The 26,809-nt window shown below is 44.1% G+C and overlaps 1 protein-coding gene and 1 long non-coding RNA gene across 5 annotated transcripts in view; one reads left to right on the forward strand and one right to left on the reverse strand.

The window, feature by feature from the left end:
* The window catches only part of LOC144671549 (basal cell adhesion molecule-like), a 253,895-nt gene that overhangs the window by 157,268 nt on the left and 69,818 nt on the right, over positions 1–26,809 (reverse strand). The window lies entirely within an intron of this gene.
* Positions 1–26,809, forward strand: part of LOC144671623 (uncharacterized) — a 1,108,978-nt gene that overhangs the window by 57,750 nt on the left and 1,024,419 nt on the right. The gene's annotated exons all lie outside the window — the stretch shown is intronic.

A 26,809-nucleotide genomic window follows, 5' to 3' on the forward strand; every position in this document is an offset into this window, starting at 1 on the left:
CTTCAAGGATACATTCATCTTTTTTATATAATCATTGACCATATCATGAGTCAGGAAAGATAATACAAGTCGGAGTAAGTCATACTCATATTGTATAGCACTCTGAACAGCCCCCTTTTGATCACCAAAGTGAAAAAATAATGTTCAAGATTCAGAAAAGAATCATGAGTTTGATCCTATGTAGGGCTTTGATCTCTGGAAAAAGGCAGGGGAAATATAGGATTTTCAGCCTACACATCGAACTGGGGTGTATAGGAGATAAGCAAGCATTGAGAAAGATAACCCCAGAGCTCTACTTCAAAACAATCTGTGATAAAGGGGTAAGGGGACACTTGTAAAAGGCAAACTTAGAACTAACAAGGAGAGGAAACAGAATGTGGAAATATATCGCCGTTCCTTCACTGTCTCTGGATCAAAATCCTGGAACTCCCTCCCTAACAGCACTGTGGGTGTACCTACACCACATGGACTGCAGCGGTTCAAGAAGGCAGCTCACCACCACCTTCTCAAGGGCAATTAGGGATGGGCAATAAATGCTGGCCCAGCCAGCGATACCCACATCCTGTAATTGAATAAAACAAAAGGCTAGTTCACACTTTTGCATGGTGCTGGAATCTGAGGATGGAAATGAAGTAGAGCTTATATGATTCTATAATGCATTGAGCGGGATAAACAACAGTGAAGTAATGTGGAGAACCAAAAGGTGATAGTTTGGGCTCTAGCTGAGATAAAATAATTTGGAAAGCTAAAATAATATTGTGGGAAAATGAGGGAAGAATTAAATGAGGGAAGGCTTAAATGAAAAAGCCACACTGAGCAGACAGATGGGAACTGATAGAAAGGAGAGGAGAGGATGTTGGTGAGATCTTGCAGTGCCTATGGTCAGTATAGCTGGAAGAGTGATTGAAATGTACCTCCTGCATGCAGTCTGGACAAATTTTATAGCAACAGCTGCTCCAGGGGTTAGGATCTGCTCCCATCCCTGAAGGCTATACTGTGAAACTGGCAACAAGTGAAAGCTCAGATTGCAACAAAATGCAAACAGAATCATGCCTGGAATGTGTTAGGTGAAAGAGGGGCATTTACTAAGGCACAGGATGGCAAAGCAACGCCATCCCAAAATAGAAACTGGAAGTTATAATAGTAAGACTTCCATCCAAAACCTACAGTGAACCTAAAAACTAATTATTGTCCAAAATGTTGCTTTTTACTAAAAAAATGAAGCTGAAGGAGTTGAAGAATCACTTCAAGCCAAATGCAGGAAGTGGTACTGAACTCATAAGTTGGCTACTGTACAAAAGTCCTTGAGACTGTAACTACAGACATCACAAAAATAACACAGTAAACAGTCATTCTGGTGCGGGAGGTGCTTCCCTTTTGGGGAATTGATATGCATATTACTGCAGTCAAGAGGCATTATCCCGTATAATACAGAAACTCTGGAATATTTTGCCTGTACAATACTGAATTTAGGAGCACCGAACTGTTTCCAAACAGCACATTACCCAACTTGAGAGCTGCTCTTCCCAAAGCTTAATGGGATTAAATGAGAAATAACCTTCATAATTATTCTAGTTTCAGTCTCCTTTATCTCTATTGAAGATAAGGTAACAAAAGCATTGATACTAGCGGCACTGATGAGCAGGAAGTGTCGTCAGCTGGAGGAGATTGAGCTCCAGGTTTCGGAAGTTGAGCAGCAGCTGCTGTCACGCAGTGCATCTGTGAGGCAGAGCACATCTCTGGATGTGGTTCCGTAGCTTAAGGGTTTGCAGGCAGGGAGGGAATGGCTGGCTATCAGGCAGTCAAAATAGACCAGGCATGCAGTTCCCTGAGTGCAACTCGCTACCGATATTCAGTACTGATTGCTGGTAAGAGTGATGGTTTCTCTGGGGAGAGTATCCAGAGCCAAGTCCATTGCACCACGCTGGCTCAGGGCGTAGGAGGAAGATTGGAAAAGCAATAGTTATAGGGGATTCGATAGTTAGGGGAACAAAGACAGGCATTTCTGCGGCTGCAGACATGAATCCAGGATGGTAATATGCCTCTTTAGTGACAGGGTCAAGAATGTCATTGAACAAATGGAGAGCACAGTTGAGGAGAGAGAATGAACAGCCAGCAGTTGTGGTCCATATCAGTACCAATGACATGGGTGGAAAAGGGATAATGTCCTACAGGATGATGAGAGAGATACAGAGTAAGATGAAGCAGAAATAGGTGCATATGACAGTTGTGAGATGGATAATACAAATGAGAACCAGGCTGAGTATACAAAGATTAGAGGGGAAGTGAGAAAATAAACAAGTGCAGCAAAGAGAGAAGAGACTGACAGCCAGGGGATTCAAAAGTCTTCTATGGGCAAATAAAGAGTAAAAGGAAGTAGTTCCAATTAGGGACCAAAATATGCGTTTACACATGAAGGTTGAGGCATGGTTGCGTTCTTCTTAAAAAATGTCTTATACTTTTCTTAAAAGTTCATCAGCTGACTTCTGTGACTCTGCTCAGTAGCCACTCTCCATATATCTAAACAAAAAATAAAAGTTAGGATCTATCAAGCCGGGACCAGGCTTGTCCAATTGTAACATCAGCTGGGATCATAATAAACTAATTTGATTGAATTTTTTTGATGAGATAACGGAGAGGGCTGATGAGGATAAGGCAGTTGAGGTGATGTACAAGGACTTTCATAAGATATTTGATAAAGTGTCAAGTAACGGGCTTGTCAGCAAAGTTGAAGTCCATGGAATAAAAGGGACAGTAGCAGCATGGATATGCAGTTGCCTGAGTGACAGGGAACAGAGTAGTGGTGAACAATCTTTTTTTGACTGAATGGATGTTTCCCAGGGGTTGTTATTAGGACCCCTGCTTTTCTTGATCTATATTAATGACCTAGACTTGAATGTGAAAGGCACAATTTCAAAATTTGCAGGTGACACAAAACTTGGAAGTATTGCGAACTATGAGGAGAATAATGATAGACTTCAAGAGGACATTTTCAAACTCATCAAATAGACGGACACATGGTCAATGAAATTTAATGCAGAGGGACGTGAAGTGATACATTTTGGTGGGAAGAACAAGGGAAGGCAATATAAAATAAAGGCTGCAATTCTAAAGGAGGTGAAGCAGCAGAGAGACTTGGGGGTATATCTGCCCATGTCATTGAAGATGACAGTGAAGGTTGAGAAAGTGGTTAATAAGGCTGACTGGATCCTGAATTTTATAAATAGAGGCGTAGAGTACAAATGCAAGGAAGTTATGGTGAACCTTTATAAAACACTGGTTCGGCCTCGTATAAATATTACGTCCAGTTCTGAGCACCACACTTTGGGAACGATATGAAGGCTTTAGAGAGGGTATGGAAAAGTTTTCCAAGAATGGATCCAGGCAGGAGGCGCTTCAGTTACGTGGTTAGACTGGAGAAGCTGGGGCTGTTCTCTTTCGAGAAGAGAAGGTTCAGAGGAGATTTGATAGAGGTGATCTGAGCAGAATACATTGGGCGAAACTTTTCCCATTGGCATAAGCATTGAGAACCAGAGGACAGTATTTTAAGATGGCTGACAAAAAAACCAGAGGCAGCATGAGGAAAAACTTTTGTTTACACAGCAAATGGTTAGGATCTGGAATGCACTGCTTGAGTGTGGTGATGGCAGATTCATTCCTGGCTTTCACAAGGGAATTGGATAATTATCTGCAGAGAAAAAACTGCAGGGCTATGGGGAAAAAGAGGAGGAGTGGGACTAGCTGAGTTGTTCTTAGAAAGCTGATATGGACACTACAGGCCCAATAGCTTCCTTCTGTGCTACAATCATTATGTGATACTCTAATGGCATTTTACGCTGACAAGATAATCAGTAGGAAAATGAAAACAGAAAATGCTGGAAATATTCAGCAGCTTATGGCAGCATCTGTGGAGAGAGGTAATGTTTCAGGTCTATGATCTTTCATCAAAACTGGGAAAAATTAGAGATGTATAGGTTTAGAGCAAGGGGTGGGTGAGACAAGGACAAAAGGAAGGCCTGTAATAGGGTGAAGGACAGGAGAGATTGAAAGACAGAAGAGTTAGTCTTCCTATACTAAAGGAAATGGTGATGGGACAAGAAAAGAAACAAAGAAACAAAGCATGTGCCTGGACCGAGTGTGCAGCTGACTGGAAGCAAAAAAAAAACCGAAACGTGCAAAAAGAAACAAAATGGGTGCCAAGATTATGGTCTTAAATTATTGAACAAAATGTTGAGTCTAGAAGCCTCTGTAAAAGTGCCTAATTTAAAAATGAGGTACTGTTCCTTGAGCTTCTATTGTACGTTAATGCAACAGTGCAATAGGTCAAGGACAGGTGTCAGTGTGAAACCTGAAACACTAACTCTGTTTCTCTCCCCACAGATACACCCATGACCTGCTGAGTTTTTCCAACATTTCGAAATTTCAAGATTTCCAGCATCTGCGGTATCCTGCTTTTCAATAATCACTAGGGAATTTGCCAATTAAACTGATCATTAAGTTAATCAATTACAGGCATATTTAAATCAGATACTAACTTGAACGGTGACTGTAATGTGAATGACATTCTATCCAATGTCATCATGAGATTCAACTCAAGAGGAAGTCATTTACCAAAGTCACAGTCAAAGCTGATACAGCAGATGAAATTCTGCAGGTCAAAGTAGTCACCAGCATCTAAATCATGGAAAATTCTCATTTTCAATTTTGAAAACGAAGGAGTAATAAGCAGCTCTCTATGGTGACAAGGCAACTTTGAGCACTGTAGGGTCACATTGTAGAATCACTGAATGGTAACTGTCTAGGTGGCCATTCGGGATGTCATTGCCTCTGCCGACTCTCTGCAAAAGCAACTCAGCTAGTCCCACTCCTCCACCCTTTCCCTGTAGCCCTGTGGTTTTTTTTTCTCTTCAGGTGCATCAATACTGGATTTACCTCGCCCTGAAGCTGGGATAATACTTTTTAAAAGTGAAATAACGCCAATCTCAGGTTGCAAAGACTTTCAGAGTGGTTGGGGGAGCTGGGAGTTCATCATTGCCAATGGAGGTCAATGTAACACATGCTACGTCAGCCTGCCTGAAGGATGCAGCAATGCGTGATACAGACAGAACTATGTGATCACAAGAAAGGGCAACTAGTAAATGGGACTGAGTTCAGCTGCATTCCTTGGTCAATACAATGAAGCTCTTTTCTCAGTAACAAGCTCAGAGCAGAAGTGGCTGTTTAAATGTTCCGTCTCCCCACTCTCCCTGCTCCACCATTTCAAAACATATCTGGAAAACACTCAAAGCTTTATAAAAAGACAGTTTGAGATGTGTTAAACACATTAAGCAATTTCATCAAAGACAGATCACTATTGTCAGTGCCAACATTTTAATGGTAATTTCAAGCTTTATGTATTCCACTTTGTTTCACTGCTGAAGTAATCATTGACAACATATCTAGATTGATATGTCAATATTGCCGTTTTCTGACATTTTACTGGAATCTGTGACTGTAGTGTGTTCTGCAATGATGAAGTGAAACATTTCAAAAGCAGCAAAGGAATGCTTTCATGACATTAAAAGGCCTTTGTTAAATGTTCTAAAGTCGGTATAAGCAGTTTATTTCCCTACAACATGCATGTCCATGCATCTTTGTTTACTTCCTCAAAGATTGCCTTTGGTGCTATTGTAGAGCATGTAGGTCTGGTGTAAGATGTACTACTAGACATCATTACAGCTCCACATCCGGCCAACATTCTACTTTATGTGAAAACAGTAGCAAGCATGGGAGTAATCTTAGCGACCACTACCATCTAGAAGGACAAGGGCGGCAGATATATGGGAACACCACCACCTGGAAGTTCCCCTCCAAGCTACTCACCATCCTGACTTGGAAATATATCGCCATTCCTTCACTGTCGCTGGGTCTAAATCCTGGAACTCCCTCCCTATCAGCACTGTGGGTGTACCTACACCACATGGGCTGCAGCGGTTCAAGGAGGCAGCTCACCACCACCTTCTCAGGGGCAATTAGGGATGGGCAATAAATGCTGGCATAGCCAGAGACACCCACATCCCATGAGAGAATAACAAAAAAGTAATTTGAGGAGACATACTGAGTGGGTGAAGAAATATGGAACAGCTCTATGAGTGAAAGCCTTGGCCTTTGCCTCCCACCAAGTTGGAGATGCATCATTTCTGAGATGATAGTGAAGGGACATAAATTTTCAGAATTGAGGCCAGTACATTGCAGTCTGCATATCTGATCGATCACCATGCTTTTCTGACTGCATTCTTTTCAGTGGCCAGTATTTCTTCAAAACTACCTTGACATTCTTTTTTCCAGTCTCACGAACTTTTTTCACATTTGCTCCTATAACCTATGGGAGATTGCGTTCGCCCTGCCTCTTTTGGCCATGCACAGTAGCTCAGTGAAGAGGGCTCCACCCACTCCAAATTGGTCAGTTTCCTGGGTGCTGTAGTATTAGGGTGTTCAGGACTGAAAGAGTTAATGTGGGATTGGGAAAACAGTACCACCCACCTGATGATGTAAAAGGAGTTATATGACTGGTAGTAGTCTAAATGTAGATAGCTCACGGCTTGGACTGAAGAAGAGCAACTGTCTTGTATATCTGTACCTAAATATGTTCTACAATAAATAGTTACTGTTCAGACTCTCTGCCTCAACCTCTTCCTTAGACAACCACAACAACAATCAACAGGTGCCACCTCTACCACTGGGGCCAGTTCTCGATGCTGCTGCAACAACTTTCAGGAGCAGCTGTCGATTTCCAATAAAAAAAAGCCATGCCTCCTTTCAAGAGCAGTTCCCCATAACCCCAGGCAGCAATGCTTCCTGCACACATTAAAAACACGCATGGAGTACACATGCATTATTTACATTAAGCAACCCTGCGAAATCCAGCTGCAACAGGAGGACTTGAAAACAGTGCAAGTGCTGACAGAGTTGGCCAATTTTAACCCCAATCAGGGATTTGTTACTATTATTGCCAACCACAGTGTAGTTAACCCCACTGTCCCTTAACCACTACCAGGTTAACTGCAGACCTTTCCAAACCAACTCCGCACAGTTTTCTGTTTATGTCCGTGCAAACACATGCAATTAACAACTGGTAAATGTATTCAGAACACAGTGAAATCTGTTATTTGAGAAACTTTGTAATGAAGTAACTTAACACTGGAAAATTTGACTCTGTCACTGCAAACGTTAACTACCTCATTCGTTGCCAAAAGTACATAAACCAACAAGTTTATTGTCTTTCTAGAATCCTATTCTTTCATCTGTTCATCCAGAGAATTTGGGCAGAATAGGTGCAGACAGCTCACTCTCCCCCTAGAAGCAAAGTCTGCATGGAGCCAACCCGCTTCACGCCAGTCCACCATGCAGTTATAATGCACTAAATTGGGACGGGGGGGACGGAGCAATGGTGGAGGGACTTCTGCCCCTCACTGGGGAGGAAGCCCTGCCCTCAGGAGCTGCTGGTCAATTGAATTGACCGGGAGTTCCATCAGTCATGGCAGCACCAAGAGCACATTAGTGGGTGTTGCTAGGACTGCAAGCAGGCCCAAAAAGCCTATGGATCCTGGATTAAAAACAGAAAATGCTGGAAAAACTCAGCAGGTTTGACAGCATCTGTGGAGAGAGAAACAGAGTTAACATTCCGAGTCTGTATGACTCTTCTTCATCTAATGATCCCAGAGCCAAGTAAGTCCGGGGCCTTGGACAGAGAGGGTTTAGGCAGTTTAGTGAGGGGGTTAAGGGTGGTGTGTTTAATGGGGCAGGTGGGTGGGAACAAAGGGGGAGAACTATCTTAGGGGGGCTGCCCTGACTCGCAAAGGACACCCCGTGAAGATAAATATCCCTGCTTCCTTCCTGTCCTTTGAAAAAGTTTTTTAAAAAAGCCTACCCACTCGTACCCGACTGGCTACGGCAATCGTTTTATGGCTTGGGCAGTGTATTATCGGGGTCAATTGCCTTGTTAACAAGCAAATTTAACCACTGATAATTTATAGTCGTTTGGTTGTACAGAACTTGAACATTGCACAAATAAGGCATTTTGTCAAAGCTTTTCATCTTGCACTCATCAGGACAATCACAAGAATATCAATGTAGGGGAAGCAACAACTTTATACTGTATGAGAAGACAGTGCTGATTGGTTGGCAAGTGGACACTGATTGGTAGAGGCACTGCCATGGAGAATTTGCCAGTTAATGGTGTTAGACAGTTAACTGCCAAGCATTGTTTAAAATTTTAAACCAGGCAGCTTGACTCCCTGATTGGTCAAGGCAGTGTTGTGAGGAATAAACTAGCGAATGGCTATCACTTATTTTATTTAGCTGAAACAGACACAATGCATGTACATGCAAAGAATAGGGCCATGTGTATTGATATATGTGGCTTCCAGTGCACACAAATGCGCCGCACTGTGAGCCCAACTGACACTCTTAAATTTGTTATCAGTGTACTTTTTAGCACACTGAGGAATATTTAGCAAATGTTATCCAATTGCAGAACCACATCTAATGTTGGACACTATGTTTTGAGTTTTGCAAGCACGGGCTGGCTGGGTACGGCTGGCAGAAGCGACATGCTGTTTGATACGATCCACCAGTCTTTGGGATATATGGTCTGTATACACTGGCACTGTATACTGATCCACGCCACCATTGCGTGAATCAGTATTAATTAAGCTTATGAACTTGGCGACTCATGCAGTTGAGTTCACAATTAAATCAGCATTCCCCTCTGATGCTCACTGTTCTCCTCCTGAGGATGCTGACTTGCATTGGGTTCCACAAGTGTTGTCCACCCTCTGGTAAGCTATTGGGCATCTCTTACGTCTGAGTCTACACAATGTCAGCAGGATATTTGACAATGGAAGCATCATAGCTGAGAATCACTGACTAATGATCAAGAATGGTCACCCTGATTTTCCCATCCTTAGCTAGGAAGATTGAGGTGTTTTAAAAAAAAAGTTGGTAGATACAGATTCAAGACCTTATATTGAAGTCTCAGGGTGCGCATTTCAGTTTCACAATTCCAGACACTAGTAGAATCAACAAGCCTTTTAGGTTTATTTTCTACTCCTTCGTCCAGCTTCCTTGTGCTAAAATGTTTATGTGGTGAGACACCCAATCCAATTGGCTGACAGCTCCAGAGGGTAGGACTGGGGTGGAAGTTCCACTCATGCCTCATTAGTCTGCCCGGCAGCGATTTGTGGCTGTGGGGTGGGTCGGCGTGGAGCATGTTGGCTCCACACTAACATTGTTTCTGTGGCGGGGTGGAGAAGTGTGCCATCCACAACCCCCACCCGCTCTCCCCCCACACCCCCATGTTACTCAGCCTGTGAGGTGGGGATGATGAGAATGCAACCCTTTGTTATGGGAAAATGTTGTTCCTCTCTACATCCTGACTAACTTACTGTTCATCATCAGCTTCAAACTTCCTTTGCTCTTTTCAACTTGCTTTTAACACTAGTGTCACGATCCCAGCTGCTGTTAATACTGGACAAGTCAGATCCCAGAGTGAAACCTGCTTGATAGATCCTAACTTTTTTTTTAGAAACTGTGGAGGGAAGTTACTGAACAAATTCACAGGAGTCTGCTGGTGAACTTTTAATACAAAGAATAAACTACTTATTAAAACAAGAAAGTGAACTACATTACACCAGACAAAAAGGTTGGAAAGATCTCAATACAAACACGAGAAAATTATTCAAATTCCCAGTACTCCTTTACCCCAGCATTATCTTTACAGACACACAAACCAGCGAAGAGTTACCACTAGCTTGACACAAAGGCTTCTCGCACACATGCAAATGGTTTTCTTCCAGTGAATTCCCGAGCATTCACTTGATACTTCTCACCCAATTCGTATCTCTCCCCGAAACACCCAAAAAAAACCACTCTAAACTCACTGTTTCTTCAACTGCAGAACAAACAAATGAGTTCCCTAAACTCAGTCTTCCAGTAGCACCTCCACTAAACTGATCACTTTAGTGAGTCCCATAGCTGGTTATTCAGTTAACTACTGTCCCACTGGCCTTGTAGTTTTTTCTTCTCAGAGAGCTTAAAATCCCTGTCTTCTCTCTCTGACACACACTACTTATTACCTTCTCTCAACTCCTGTCTTCTCTCTGTTTGTATCCCTGGGTCACTGTCGCTAGGCAACAGTGAAGCTTCTCTGAAACAAAAACAAAAATTACTGGAAAAACTCAGCAGGTCTGACAGCATCTGTGGAGAGAAAGACAGAGTTAACGTTTCGAGTCCAGATGACTCTTCTTCAGAACTAAAGAGAAGTAGAAATGTGATGAAATATATACTGTTTAAGGGGGGGGGGGGGGGGGGGGGGGGGGGGGGGAGGGGTGGGACAGGTGAAGCTGGATAGAAGGCCAGTGATAGGTGGAGGCAAAAGGAGAGGTTGCAAAAGATGTCATAAACAAAAGGTCGAAGGGGTGTTGATGGTGGTGATACTGGCTAAAGGAGGTGCTAATGGTGACATTAAGTGTAGAAAGCAGGATGAGCAAGTGACAGATGGCCCTAGTGGGCGGAGGGGATGGTGTGGGAGAAAAGATAGAAATAGGCTAAAAGGTGGGGATAAAACAATGAATGGAAATACATTTTAAAAATAATAATAGAAATAGGTGGGGAAAAATATATAAAAATAAATATTTGAAATAAGGGGATCAAAAAGGGGTGAGGATGGAGGAGAGAGTTCATGATCTGAAGTTGTTGAACTCAATATTAAGTCCAGAAGGCTGTAAAGTGCCTAATCGGAAGATGAGGTGCTGTTCCTCCAGTTTGCGTTGAGCTTCACTGGAACAATGCAGCAAGCCAAGGACAGACATGTGGGCATGAGAGCAGGGTGGAGTGTTGAAATGGCAAGCGACAGGGAGGTCTGGGTAATGCTTGGGGACAGACCAAAGGTGTTCCGCAAAGCGGTCACCCAGTCTGCGTTTGGTCTCTCCAATGTAGAGGAAACCGCATTGGGAACAGCAAATGCAGTAGACCAAATTGAGGGAAGTGTAAGTGAAATGCTGCTTCACTTGAAAGGAGTGTTTGGGCCGTTGGACGGCGAGGACGGAGGAAGTAAAGGGGCAGGTGTTGCACTTTCTGCGATTGCATGGGAAAGTGCCGTGGGAGGAGGGTTGAGGTGTAGGGGGTGATGGAGGGGTGGACCAGGGTGTCCCAGAGGGAACGGTCCCTACGGAATGCTGACAAGGTGGGTGAAGGGAAGATGTGTTTGGTGGTGGCATCATGATGGAGCTGGCAGAAATGGCGGAGGATGATCCTTTGAATGGGGAGGCTGGTGGAGTGAAAAGTGAGAACAAAGGGGACCCTATCGTGGTTCTGGGAGAGAAAGGAAGGTGTGAGGGTAGAGGCACGGGAGATGGGTCGGACACGGCTGAGGGCCCTGTCAACCACTGTGGGTGGGAAACCTCGGTTAAGGAAGAAGACCTGTCAGATGCACTGTTTTGGAAAGAAGGTGCAACATCTGCCCCTTTAATGCCCCCCTCCTCACTGTCCAAGGGCCCAAACACTCCTTTTAAGTGAAGCAGCATTTCACTTGCACTTCCCTCAATTTGGTCTACTGCATTCGCTGCTCCCAATGTAGTCTCCTCCACATTGGAGACACCAAATGCAGACTGGGTGACCGCTTTGCGGAACACCTTCGGTCTGTCTGTAAACATGACCCAGACCTTCCTGTCGCTTGCCATTTCAACACACCACCCTGCTCTCATGCCCACATGTCCGTCCTTGACTTGCTGCAATGTTCCAGTGAAGCTCAACGCAAACTGGAGGAACAGCACCTCATCTTCCGACTAGGCACTTTACAGCCTTCCGGACTGAATATTGAGTTCAACAATTTTAGATCATGAGCTCTCTCCTCCATCCTCACCCCTTTTTGATCCCCTTATTTCAAATATTTATTTTTTAATTTTTTCCCACCTATTTCTATTATTATTTTAAAAATGTATTTCCATTCATTGTTTTATCCCCACCTTTTAGCCTATTTCTATCTTTTCTCCCACACCATCCCCTCTCCCCACTCCATCCCCACTAGGGCCATCTGTCACTTGCTCATCCTGCTTTCTACTCTAAATGTCACCATTAGCACCTCCTTTAGCCAGTATCACCACCATCAACACCCCTTCGACCTTTTGTTTATGACATCTTTTGCAATCTCTCCTTTGCCTCCACCTATCACTGGCCTTCTATCCAGCTTCACCTGTCCCACCGCGCCCCCCCCCCCCCTTAAACAGTATATATTTCATCACATTTCTACTTCTCTGAAAGTTCTGAAGAAGAGTCATCTGGACTCGAAACGTTAACTCTGTCTTTCTCTCCATAGATGCTGTCAGACCTGCTGAGTTTTTCCAGCAATTTTTGTTTTTGTTTCAGATTTCCAGCATCCGCAGTATTTTGCTTTTATCTTAGTGAAGCTTTTCTACTTTGTGTTTTGTTTCCAGAATCACTGAACTTTTAACCCTCTTTAATCTATCTCTTTCACTTCAAGGGTTGGAAGATCTCATTAAAACTGTATATGTACAAACAAACTCAAAAGACATGAGCTTTTAGTCACAAGTCTATCCAGACACCCAGGCACCAAGGTTCATAAACAAAACCTAAATGAAACTGAAACCATGTCTTAACACACAAATATATATATATATAAATTCAACTTAAAATGATACATTTCTTCCAAGTGTTATGAGCAATGTTCTGTGCTAGGTTTGTTCCACAGAAAGAAAAGAACTGAATCCTCAACATGGACAGAAAAGCTGAGCAAACAGTGGCTCCCTGTGTGGCCTGATAAACATGCCCTGATGTCCTGTTGAAATGTGTTTTGCGAAGCTGGGCTGAGATCTTAACAAGCTGTTTCTAAAATCAGAACAAATCAAGAGCCAGAGGCAAAGAGTCACAGTGCTCAGTTTCTTCACTGCTTTGCTAATGCACTTTAAAGGCATGCTACTTCTTCAGCTTTTGTTAGTGATGCCCCACAGTGCAAGTAGTAGTTTATTTATTGTTTTTAAATGCAGCAGCAGCTTTTAGTGGTCTGACACTAGAGAACCTGGTTTTCGCAGGCACAAGCAGAGAGGCCCACGCCATCCATCATCTCGCTCATGCTGCTGCTTCACATCTTGGCTGAAACTTTAAACTACTCCATCCAACTGTTTACTCTACCTGAAACTGAAGAGCCTTGAACTGAAAAGGAGAATAGAAAGGAGCCAGCTGCCCACTTCAAAGACAACAAACAGATTTCCAGAAGGACTGTGAAACCACACAACATTCCCATTTATAACTATCAAATTCTTTAGCAACTCTCTGATTGCTTGTATTTTAAACAGGCAGTAAAAAATGGATCCACTGAAACGGAGTTTAAAAATGCTTTGTTTTCTGAAACGATTCCCTTTTTAAAACCTGCAGTTGCAACAATCATTGTGCCCAGGGTCACAGGGCAAATTGACTGACAAATCAGCTCAGTTGCTAAAAACAAGGTACGTGGGTGGACCGAGTACTTGTCTGCTCACATCAGCAAATTTAAACTGAAACCGGGTATCTACTAGAAAGCACAATCTCACATACTTGGCAAGAGAGAATATGGCAGCTGTAATGATCACAAGAGTGTTAAGAAAATGTCTAATTTCATTATTCATATGATTTAGGAACATAAGTTGCAGTTTTGGGGAAATTAAATTTGGAAATGTGACGTAACTGAAACTCTGGAACTCAGAAGTTGCCAGATCACCCGGGTACACATCAGAGGGCTTCCAGCAGTGGAGCCTGGGAAGGATCTGAGACCAGTAGAAAAGGGCCAGCAGAAATAAGAGTATTTTCTGTCGCTGGCTTCAAACTCTCTCAAAAACAATGGACAGGGCTCAGTCGCACCTGCACAGGGCAGGTGAGAGGCTGGGAATTCTGCAGCTAGTAACTCACCTCCTGACTTCCCTGTCCACCATCTACAAGGCACAAGTCAGGAGTGTGATGGAATACTCTCCACTTACCTGGATGAGTGCAACAGAACTCAGGAAGCTCAACCCATTCCAGGGCAAAGCAGCCCCGCTTTGGCACCCCATCCACAAACATTCACTCCCTCCACCACCCACGCACAGTGGCAGCAGTGTGCACCATCTACAAGATGCATCGCAGAAGCTCCTTCTATAACACCTTCCAAACCCATGATCTCAAACACATGTAAGAACAAGGGCAGCAGACACATGGGAACACCACCACCTGTAAGTTCTCCTCCAAGCCACACACCATCCTGACTTGGAAATATATCGCCGTTCCTTCACTGTCGCTGGGTCAAAATCCTGGAACTCCCTCCCTAACAGCACTGTGGGTGTACCTACACCACATGGACTGCAGCAGTTCAAGAAGGCAGCTCACCACCACCTTCTCAAGGGCAATTAGGGGTGGGCAACAAAATGCTGGCCCAGCCAGTGACACCCATATCCCATGAAAGAATTTTCTTTTAAGAATCAGATCGGCCGACAGCTGCCAGAGTGCAACTGGAACAAAAAGATGACCCATGGATCCCGAAGCCAAATAAGCCCGGGGTCTTGGGCAGGGAGGGTTTGGGCAGTTTAGGGAAGGCAGCAGGGAAGTGTTGTGTTTTCTGGAACAAGTGGCTAGGAAGGGGGGGGCTACTATCTTAGGGGTGTTGCCCCTCCCCCCGGTGCACAACTAGCACCCACCGAAAATAGTACCCTGCTTCCTTTCCACCCTTTGAAAAAGTTTTTTAACCATTTTATGGCATGGACAGCGTATTATAGGGGCCAACTGGCTTGTTAACAAACTCAGTTGACCCCTAATCATTCATTTAAATATGCCAGGTGGACTGTCAATTTCTGTACCTGCCCATGTCCCATATTATGAGGGTGAGCTTGAGGGAGGGCAGGGTGGTGGCTAAATACACGCCCCTGGCGGGGACAAATAAAATTCAGCCCAAGTTTCACTATCATGGTTTATGGCTACTCCTATAATGCTCCCCGGGTCATTCTCTTGAGGCAAAATGGCCCAGTTTCTCAAATTCATCTGAATACCTCAGTGTTTTAATGCTAGGGACAGTCAGCATGGCTTTGTCAGAGGGAGGTCATGCCTAACAAATTTGATTGAATTTTTTGAGGAGGTGACCAGGTGGGTAGATGAGGGTAGTGTAGTTGATGTAGTTTATATGGATTTCTGCAAAGCCTTTGACAAGGTCCCACATGGGAGACTTATAAAGAAGGCAAAGGCACATGGGATACAAGGTAATTTGATAAGGTGAATTCAAAATTGGCTTAGTTGTAGGAGACAGAGGGTGATAATAGAAGGCTGCTTTAGTGACTGGAAGCCAGTGTCCAGTGGCGTACCACAGGGATCTGTGCTGGGTCCCCTATTATTCGTCATTTATATAAACAACATAGATGACTGTGTGGGGGGTAAGATTAGTAAGTTTGCGGATGACACAAAGATTGGCTGGGTGGTTAACAGTGAGGTTGAGTGTCTTGGGCTACAGGAAGATATAGATGGGATGGTCAAATGGGCAGATAAGTGGCAGATGGAATTTAACCCTGAAATGTGTGAGGCGATACACTTTGGAAGGAGTAATTTGACATGGAAGTATTCAATGAATGGCATGACACTAGGAAGTTCTGAGGAACAAAGGGACCTTGGCCTGTGTGTCCTACATCTCTGAAGGCAGAGGCGCATGTTAGTGGGGTGGTGAAAAAGGCATATGGGACATTTGCCTTTATCAATCGAGGCATAGATTACAAAAGTAGGGAGGTCATGTTGGAGTTGTATAGAACCTTGGTGAGGCCACAGCTGGAGTACAGTGTGCAGTTCTGGTCGCCACATTATAGGAAGGATGTGATTGCACTGGAGGGGGTGCAGAGGAGATTCACCAGGATGTTGCCTGGGATGAAACATTTAAGTTATGAAGAGAGGTTGGATAGACTTGGGTTGTTTTCGTTGGAGAAGACTGAGGGGCGGCTTGATCGAGGTGTACAAGATGATGAGGGGCATGGACAGGGTGGTTAGGGAGCAGCTGTTCCCCTTAGTTGAAGGGTCAGTCACAAGGGGACATAAGTTCAAGGTGAGGGGCAGGAGGTTTAGGGGGGGGATGTGAGGAAAAACATTTTTACCCAGAGGGTGGTGACAGTCTGGAATGCACTGCCTGGGAGGGTGGTGGAGGTGGGTTGCCTCACATCCTTTAAAAAGTACCTGGATGAGCACTTGGCACGTCATAACATTCAAGGCTATGGGCCAAGTGCTGGTAAATGGGATTAGGTAGGTAGGTCTGGTGTTTCTCACGTGTCGGTGCAGACCCGATGGGCCGAAGGACTGTGAGATTCTGTGATTCTAGGATTCAGGCTCAAAGCTCCCTTCTCTCAATTGCCTTGTGTCCTGGTGACCATAACTGGACAGAGTTTTGACAAGATTTATAAATAATAGAACTGTGCTCAGAACTTGGTCCAAATTGTTGTCATTCCTCTCACTAGTAACCTTTCAGCCAATTTCTTATCCTTTTCCAGATTTTACCCCCAGCTCTCACTGACGAACTAATGTACCACTGCTTTCACAGGGAACTTTTTCACACGCTTTCTGGAAGTCTAGATACAATTTTCACCACATGATGTCACTTCCTCAAGGTCAACTTGGTTGGTTAGTTAAGACTTCCCCTTCTGAAGCCACAATGTCTTGTACTTACTAAAATATTATTTTATAAATAATTTTAAAGTTTGCTGCTGATTTGTTGCTTCCATTCTTTTATATGTTACAAGTATATAATTAATGAATTTGTAGCTTCCCAGATTTGATTTTCATCTTTTGTTTCAAGTAAAGTTTCGATGTTGTTTATTACCATTCCAGTGAGATCTCACCAGCATTGAGTTACTCTCTCGCTATGTAAAAAATTTTGGTTCTTCTTTTTATTCTTTCATAGGATGCGTGCATCGCTGGTGAGGCCAGCATTTGTTGCTCATCCCTAATTGCCCTTGAATTGAATGCCTTGCTAGGCCATTTCAGAATGCAGTGAAGAGTCAAACACATTGCTGTGGATCGTGAGTCATATGTAGGCCAGACCAGGTAAGGCTATTAGTGAACCAGAAGCGTTTTTAACAATATCAATGATAGCTGTCGTAGTCACCATTACTGAGAAGAGCTTTATATTCCAGATTTATCAACTGAATTCAAATTTCACCAGCTGCCATGATGGGATTTAAACCCATGCCCCCCGCCGACAGCATGAGTCTAGGGGCGGGATTTTCCGTCCCTGCTGGAGATGCGTTGGGGCAGCCACAAGTCCATTGGTTTTTGGCAGGGCTGGAAAATCCCGGCCCAGTCCAGTGACATTACCCCTACTCCACCGTCTCCCTTGAGTCAACCTGTTCTTGGATTGGATTTTCCTTGTTCCAGTAAGTGGGGTGGCTGTTCCTGTAAATGTCTGTGGGGTGGAGGGTGTGGAATTGCTGACCAACCCATGCACAGCAGGCCACTGTGGGGTGAGCTGTCATTGCAGTGGTGAGGATGCTAGTGACATCTGAAAGTAGGAGACCTTAAACGGCAGCAGAACTCTAAAGACTGAAGGAGCTACAGCTTTGCAGTCTTCAGCAGACAGATAACTCCTCAGAACTTTCATCCACTTGTAGACATTGGGTGGAATTTAATGCCCTTCCCTGAGGTGTCGAAAGACAGGGGTGTATTTAATCAGGTGCCAGGTCTGCCCTGTTTAAGTCCTAGGCAGGATGGCTCATGGATGACCTTCCCACACCATGAGGCCCTTAAGTGGGCAATTAATATACAGGTGGCGGGCAGGCCAGTCACCATGTAGGAAACCCAAACAGGCTCTGGAGAGGTCCCTCATTCAAAAGCACTCAATGTCTGATTGAGACCCCCATCATCGGGAAGCTGAGGCCTGCTGAGGGCCACCTCCCCTTTCTTTGCTGACAGCCCTTCCCCCAACTCTCACTGGCATTGCCTGCAATAAACAGGTGCCAGCCTTTGATTGGTCGACAGCTCTCAGGGGCAGGATTTCCCAGGGAAGGGTTGCCACTGGCCACTTAAGTGCCTGATTGGCACCTAATTCCTCAAGTAAGTAACACAGGACTCTTGCCAACTCTCCAGCCAGCAGGCAAGATCCCCGTCACCTTGATTAAATAATGTCCATTTTGGGCTATTAGCAGCACTAGCCCTGGACTTACCACCACCTACACCAGGTGGCAGCAGGAAGTAGTGGTAGACAAGGGGGAACTAGCATGAAAGGCTGGCCTGACCTGATTTTACACAAGGTAATGAAGAAAGACCCAGCCCACTGTCTCCCTTAGCACTTAAACGCCATTTAGAACTTCCAATTCATTGACGTCTAAGTCCATAAATATACTTGGATTCTCTGAAGAACAATATACTAAAGTCTTTTACGATGAATTTTTCAGAGAAGCAATTGGAAATGTTATGTACTTTAAGTTCATCCTCAGTTTTAATTTTTGTTCTCATCTCTCTTTACTTGATCTCTTTTCCCTGACTGTTCTCTTGCTGTTAGAGTACTTAAAGAATATCTTGCTGCTGTGTTTAACCTAACTGTTTTCATTTTCAGACTCCTCTTTTCCCAGCCACTGTCCCGTTAACATTTTAGAACGTTCTACACGGGTTCAGCAGGGAGTACTCTTCTGAAGCTAACTAATAGTTAAGATGCATTATGGAGGACAGTAGAGGGAGCTTTATTCTACCTTGTTCTGCACCTGATGTGGAAGTTTCGGATGGCGCAATGTGTGGACAGTTTTATCTCCATCTAGGCTATGACACACCTGACAAGAGTTTGATAGGGATAGCATGGAGCAAGTTTCAGGCTGGATTTAAATTATTCTGTACCCTGAAAGTGCTCAACGTTTCCATTCCAAGTTATGATCTCATACACCTCAAGATGCGTAAAAATTTGCCCCCAAAAATGCAACTGAGAGAAACTTTAATCCTTAAAGCAAAGCTGTACAGGACATGGTCCATCAATCTATCAACTGGGATTAACAACAACTGGAACATCGGAGTCTGAGGATTCTTGTTGAAATGCTAAATTTGACACAAACCAAAAGTGTAGCTCAAATTTCAGAGAATGGTGACTTCAGACTGAGTGTCAAAATAAAATGTAATATTAATGTCAGTCCTCATCATAGTCTAACACCAACAAAGACAGCAACCATTCTGACAAGGAGTTATCCATTTTTGCTAAATCTTTGTTAGACAAACAGAATCTTCTCCAACCCAAGAGTTTATTTAGTCCCATAATCAACCTTACGATCCTCCCAGTTACTGTCAGATCTAATGCCAAACTATTTCTCTGTAGGGCATCAGGAAACTATTTTGTTTCTCACAGGGAAGGTGAAAATGAAATTTCTAACAAAAAAATGTCAAGAGTGTTGTGACTTAAGTAACATTGGCCAAAGGTAATAAATCATCACAGGAGTTTAAACATGTTAGAGAAATATTACAAGGGAGCAGCGTGCCAAATCCACAATTGATTTGTATATACCTTATACGTTTAAATTCCTGCAGCATTTGCTTTTGTAACATCACCACCTGTCACAAAGAATTATTGCCATCCCATGGTCTAATTCATAGGGAAGGAGAAAGATAGTGTAAAAATTGGGCAAACATCAAGACATGTTTCCGAATGAAGAGTTCAACTGGAGTCAGCCCCAATGGCATTTGTGCTCTTGGCCAAAATCAATTTATATTAGGATTAAAAACAGAAAACCCCAGAAAAACCCAGGAGGTCAATCAACATCCAAGAAAGACATGAGTAATGGTTGAGGTAGACCATCCTCAGCAGGTTGAAGAATCTCCTTTTTGTAGGCCAAACCAGTCAGGACATTTCATGGAAACTAGGTTAACAGGTGGAGGTCAACAATTCAAATTTTCTATCTACTTTTAATAAAGACCTGCTAAAGACCTATTTAGCTGTGCTTTCAACATTTTTAAAGATAATATAAATATGTAAATTCTAACATTTTATTTTTTCATTTCTGATTTCCAACATTTTCAATTTTTCATTCACTTCAACTCTTAGAATGTCAAATGTTTGAAAACTTGTTGGTGGAGCTAATCTTGATCCCGGTTCTGGTACAGTGTTTATTTATATGTACTCCCCATTCTAATTCAGTCTATAAATGCACCAAACAATTTGTGGTGTGCTTTGTTTAGATTTTTGAGTTTTTTAAAAAAAGAGATATGAATCAAGAGAGACTGGGTGGTGTACTACAATGCCCTTTCACCTCTAGCACCTGGGCTTCAATCTAGCCCAGATGGATGGAATGAAAATGTATCTCAAAGTTCATTGCAAAAGTAGTTTGAGAAAGTTTCCACCCAGTTCTTAGTAGGCGCTGATCCAGCAGCACAAAAATGTTGGCAATTTGTATTACACTGTTGAGTCTTGTATGACATTATTTAAGGTAAATTAGAGAATACGCTGTTCCATGAGGATAAAAACATATCATTTAACCCACAAGCCTAGATCCTCAGATTATTCAGTTGCTAAAATGCAGCTGTACATAACTTAGCTACCATTTCTTTAAAGACACAGATTTAAGGGCTGTAAACAATACCAGTTCCAGATTCCACCTATCTAAATTCTGGCACAGCATTTTGACCTGGAGAGTTAATATGGGAAAAGCAATATTTATTGTACATCCTTAATTGACTTGAGGGTATTAAGAGTCATCCACATAGTGTGGGACTGATGTTACATGTACACTGTTGAGTAGCATAGTAATATTGTCACTGGACTAAGATTCCAGAGACCCAGGGTAATGCTCTGGTGACCTGGGTTTGAATCCCACCACGGAAGTTGGTAAAACTTGAATTCAATAAAAATCTGGAATTAAAAGTTTAATGATGACCTCGAAACCATTGCCAATTGTTGTAAAAACCCATCTGGTTCACTAATATCCTTTAGGGAAGGAAATCTGCCGTCCTTACCTGGTCTGGCCTACACGTGACTCCAGACCCACTGCAATGTGGTTGACTCTTAAATGCCCTCTGAACAAGGGCAATTAGGGATGGGAAATAAATGCTGGCCTAGCCAGCGACGCCCACATCCCATGAATGAATTTATAAAAACTAGGCCAGGTTGGTGAGGGAGGGGAGGGGGTTGGGAAAAGGTGGAGGAGGTTTCAATCCTAGGAGACTAAATTTTTAACGATAGCTTTCATTCTCGTTTTCTGGTGCTCCCCAGAAATTACTAATTTTTGTGAATTCAATTTGGCAACTTGCAACTTTGCAATGCAAAACTTGGATTTAAATCCAACCAGTACAGATTTCTGATCCAGCGCCACAACCATGGTCCCACAGAATGAAAGGGACAGTGGCAGCATAGATACAAAGTTGGCCAAGTGACAGAAAATAGAGGAGAGGTGAATGTTTTTTTTGAACTGGAAGGTGGTATATAGTGGGGCTCCCCAGGTGTCAGTATTAGGAGCACTGCTTTTCTTGATCTACATTAATGACCTAGATTTCAGGGAACAATTTCAAAATTTGCACATGATACGAAACTTGGAAGTATTGCAAACTGAGGAAGACAGTGATAGATTTCAAGAGGACATAAACAGGCTAGTTGAATAGGCGGATGTGGCAGATAAAATTTAAAGCGGGGAACAGTGAAGTGGGATATTTTGGTAAGCAGAATAATGAAAGGCAAATTAGATAAAAGGTGCCATTCTAAAGGAAGTTCAGGAGCCGAGAGACCTGGTGTATATCTGCACATATCGTTCAAGGTGGCAGGGCAGATTGATAAACTGGTTAAAAACGCATCTGTGATCCTGGATTTTATAAACTGAGGCATAGAGTACAAAAGCAAAGAAATTACGATGAATCTTTATAAAACACTGGTTCGGACTCTACTGGAGTATTGTGTCCAATTCTGGCACCACACTTGAGGAAGGATGTGGAAATTCAGGAAGGATGCAGAAAATATTTACAACAATGGTTCCGGAGTTGAGGCATTTCGCCTTAGAGAAGAGAAGGCTGAGAGGAGATTTAATAGAGGTGTTAAAAATCATGCGAGGTCTTGACAGAGTAGATAGAGAGAAACTGTTCCCATTGGCAGGATGATTCAGAACAAGAGGATGCCGATCAAGGTGAATGGCAAAAGAACCAATGATCCGTCCATCCGTCCATTTTCGCACCACTTCTCCTGGTGAGGGTTGTGGTGGCAGAGAGCTGAGTAGGGCCGGCCAGGCTTCCCTTTCCTCAGCCACAGATTCCGGCTCCTCCTGAGGGATTCCCAGGCATTCCCTAGCCAGCCAAGAGATGTAATCCTTCAGCACGTCCTGGGTCGGCCTCGAGGTCTCCGCCCAGTGGGTCTTGCCCAATACAGCTCCAACGGCAGCCTACCAGGGGGCATCCTTATCAGATCCCCGAACCACCTCAACTGGCCCCTCTCGATCTGGAGGAGCAGCAACTCTACTCCGAGGCTCTCTCAGATTGCCGAACTCCTGTCCGAAAGAGTATACCCAGCAACCCTGAGGAGAAACCTCATTTCTGCCACTTGTACGGCAATCTCATCCTTTCGGTCATTACCCACAGTTCATGACCATAGGTGGGGATGAGGATGTAGATCAACCGGTAAACCGAACTTTATCCTAAAACTCAGCTTCCATTTCACCACCACGAACTGGTGCAGCGCCCACAGAACTGCAGCCACCATACCGATCCGCTGGTCAACCTCACCCCTGCCATCACTCGTGAATAAGACCTTGGGATACTTGAACTTCTCCACTAAGGAAAGCCGTTCCCCCTCACCTGGAGAGAGCAACCCACTCTTTTCCGGGAGAGAACCATGACCACAGATTTGGAGGTGCTGACCCGCAGTCCAGCTGCCTCACACTTGGCAGCAAAACGCTCGAGTGCGCACTGCTGATTACAGTCGGATCAGGCAAGAAGCACAACATCATCTGCAAACAGCAGAGATGCCACCCCCAAACTGGATACTCTCTGTACCTCAGCTGCACCTTGATATCTTGTCCATGAAAATCACGAACAGGAGTGGAGACAAGACACACCCTTGGCGGAGTCCAACGCCCACCTTGAACAAATTTGACTTAATGCTCTGCGAATAGAGAGACCTGATAGCGTGCAGAAGCAGCACTGGCACCTCACACTCCCGCAGCACCTCCCGCAAAATATCCCGAGGAACGCGGTCATACGCTTTCTCCAGGTCTACAAAACAGAGGTAGACCGAATTAGCAAACTCCCACAAACCCTCAAATATCCGTGAGAGGGCAAAGAGCTGGTCCACTGTTCCACGGCCAGGGTGGAATCTGCAGAGTTCCTCCTGAACCTGAGGTTTGACTAATGGACAAAGTCTCTTCTCCAGCACTCTGGCATAGGCTTTCCCAGGGAGGCTTAGGAGTGTGATCCCTCTGTAATTGGAGCACACCCTCTGTTCCCCTTTCTTAAAGGTGGGGTCCACCACCCCAGTTTGCCAATCCAGCGGTACTGTCCCCACTTTCCACGCAACATTGAAGAGGCGCATTAGCTATGACATCCCAACATTGTCCAGTGCCTTCAACATCTCCGGACGAATCTCGTCCACCCCTGTTGCCTTATTGCTTTGGAGGCCCTCGACAACAGCAGTAATCTCAGCAACAGCGATAGATCCGATCTCACTGAAGGGTTCTGGCACTGCCTCCTGTAAAGAGGGCATATCCATGGGATTGAGGAGTTCCTCAAGGTATTCCTTCCACCTCATGGTGATCTCCCCAATTGTGGTATTTCCCCACCCTTGCTGAGAGCAGCTTGGGCAACATCCCGTCGGCCCCTGCCAAGGTGCCGAATGGTTTGCCAGGACAACTTTGATGCCGTCTGGTTTTCAGTCTCCAAGGCCTCTCCAAACTCCTCCCAAGCCCGAGCTTCTGCTTCAGTGACCACTGCTGCTGTAGCCCTCGTGGGCTGCTGGTACCTCTCAACAGAATCAGGAGACCTATATGCGAGAATGGCCCAGAAGGCCTTCTTCTTCGATCTGACAGCCTCCCTCACCACTGGTGTCAACCAGCGAGTCCTAGAGTTGCCGCCATGACAGGTGCCGACCGCCTTCAAGCCCCAGCTTTTCACAGCCGCCTCAACGATTGAGGTCTTGAACGTGGTCCATTTGAACACAATGTCCTTGACCTCACAAGGGATAGAAGAGAAATTCTTCGGGAGGTTGGAGTTTAAATCATATCACACGGGAACATTTTCCAGACATGCCCAGGTGACTCTCACAGCATGTTTGGGCTTCCTTTGACTGTCTGGCCCACGTCCCGCACGCCGAATCCAACTCACCACCAAGTGGTGATCAGTTGACAGCTCCGTCCCCATTTCACCTGAGTGTCCAGAACATACGGCCTTAGGTCTGATGCCACAACTGTCAAGTCAATCATCGACCTTCGAACCAAGATGCTCTGGTACCAGGTACACTTATGAGCATCTTTGTGTTCGAATATGGTGTTTGTCATGGACAATCCGTGACCAGCACAGAAGTGCAATAACAACTCACCACTCGGGTTCAGATCGGGGAGGCCGTTCCTCCTAATCAGTCCTCTCCAGGAATCCCCATCATTCCCCACGAGTGTTGAAGACCCCCAGTAAGACGACAGAGTCGGTAGGTGGACGCTATCGAGCACCAATCCCACCGTCTCTAAGAACCAATGATGACATAAGGAAAGGCTTTTTTTACATAGCGAGCGGTTAGGATCTTGAATGCACTGCCTGGGAATGTGGTGGTAGCTTTCCAAAGAGGAAAAGAATTGTAGGGCTACAGGGAAAGGGCTGTGGTGTGGGATTAGCTGATTGCGCTTGCAGAGAGCCAGCCAGGCATGATGGATTGAATGGCCTCTTTCTGTGCTGTAACCATTCTGTGATTCAATTTATTCTCATCCCGATTTGACTGAGACAAGGATTTTCCTCAGGGCCAATCCCAAATAGGTCTGGCTCAGTTTCCTTGTACCCTAAGCACAATGCCTGATGGGATGACCAAATAACACTGATGCCATCTGGAGAAATGCCCACAGACTTGCTCATCCCATCCCCTCAGCTGGCAATGACAACATGGAATTGGGAGAGAAAGGAGACAACAAAAATGTAGCTTTTAAAAGGTTGCAGCAACGACAACCAATTTAGAAACCACATATGAAGGCTGAATACAGTCTTTGTAATGCACCTTTGTCCACAGGTAATATTTCAATTCTACAAACCAGCAAGATATGCAGTGACATTGTTTACTGGAAACTTACATCAGGGAATCGGAAATGGTAAATTATTTCTGAAATGAAGAGCAGTTGCCCCTGGTGTAAGAAAGAGTTTCAGACGTGTACACGCAATGGAAAATCAGGGAAAGATGATCCTGGACATCACAGGTGGACAATGTTGGCCCAGAATTAATGCGATCATTGGAAACACTCTAGGATTGTCCTCAGGCCATCCCTGATGAGGCCAAACATCCCCCCCACCTCATAGGAGACCCTGGCTTGTGACCAACAAAAATGGAGAAGGCTCATTCAGGAAGGCAACAAACACTGAGAGACTTCATCAGGAATGTGCAGAGGTGAAATCGAGGTATTGGAGGGAGCGCACAAACCTCCAAACAACCCATCTACCCGACCCTCCAAGCACCACCTGCCCTGCATGTGGCCAAGTTTGCAGATCACGCCTTGGATTCATCAGCCATCCCAGAACCCATCGAACCAGAGTGGAAGCAAGTGCTCAATCCCGAGGGACTGCCTAAGGAGGAGCTGGCACATGGATTGTAGGAAAAAGATGGAGCTGAAATGTGAAGCTGAAGCAGACAGTCCGAGATAAAGAAAACATTGTTGGCAGAATAAAGAGGGACAACGGAGAGGGAATTGGAAGAAATGAAAAAATAGAATAAAGCTGCTCATTAGAAAGAAGATAAAGATTAAATATATAGGTTTAAAGTAAGGAAGCCTATTTTCTCCAAACAGGCAACAGTTTAGAGTGATCAACATAGTCTGGGCTCTGGGGTGGGAATGAACAGCTTTCCTACCTCCTGGTAAAAGACTAAGTTACTTGTGGAAACCAGATTTGTTTTATTTTATATCATCAGTTAGTTGTGATTTCACAATAATTGAACAACAGGAATAGATTTTTTTAATAAAAAGTAAGGTTTGAATCATTGAAAGTATTGGTGAGCGAGGACTGGGCAGATGCTGCCTTCGTTAAACATAATCCAACAAACTCACCATCACTCCAGGGAGTGGCTGCCATCAACATTAGGCACTTCAAACTCAAAACATAGAGACCCCCGGCCACAGGGAAGCAATCGGAGCGCGTAAATAAAATTCATGAAATAATAAAAACGAATCAGTAAACTTTCGTTTGACTTTTAGTTCAATTCCTACTACAGTTTTCCATTCAACAAACGGTGGCTTTCAGCTCTGACTCTGGTCCCCCCTCTACTTTATTAAAAGCCAGCTTTGTAAAGAAAAAGTTGAAAAGAGAGATCTCAAAGCGGAGTGAAATCTTATAACTGCTGAGTTTGAGACTTTAACATTATTTTTAAAATGTACAAGTTAATGCATGCATAGATTTAACTCATTATGAATGCTCCATTTAACGGGATTATGTATCAATATGGAAAAATAGATACACAAACTACTCCAGGAACGTGCATCAGTAACTTGGTCTGGCGACAATTACAAAAGATGCTCCAAACGACTTCATTTGTTGTCCCAATCTCACTGTCATTTTCTCCGTTATTTTGTCATTCTCTTTTCTGCTTCGTGTTATTTCAATCTCGCATATCTCCTCAGCCCCTTTTCTCTCTTTTTCCTGT

The sequence above is a fragment of the Cetorhinus maximus genome, chromosome 2, assembly GCF_964194155.1.
Source record: "Cetorhinus maximus chromosome 2, sCetMax3.hap1.1, whole genome shotgun sequence".
In the NCBI taxonomy this organism is placed as follows: domain Eukaryota; kingdom Metazoa; phylum Chordata; class Chondrichthyes; order Lamniformes; family Cetorhinidae; genus Cetorhinus; species Cetorhinus maximus.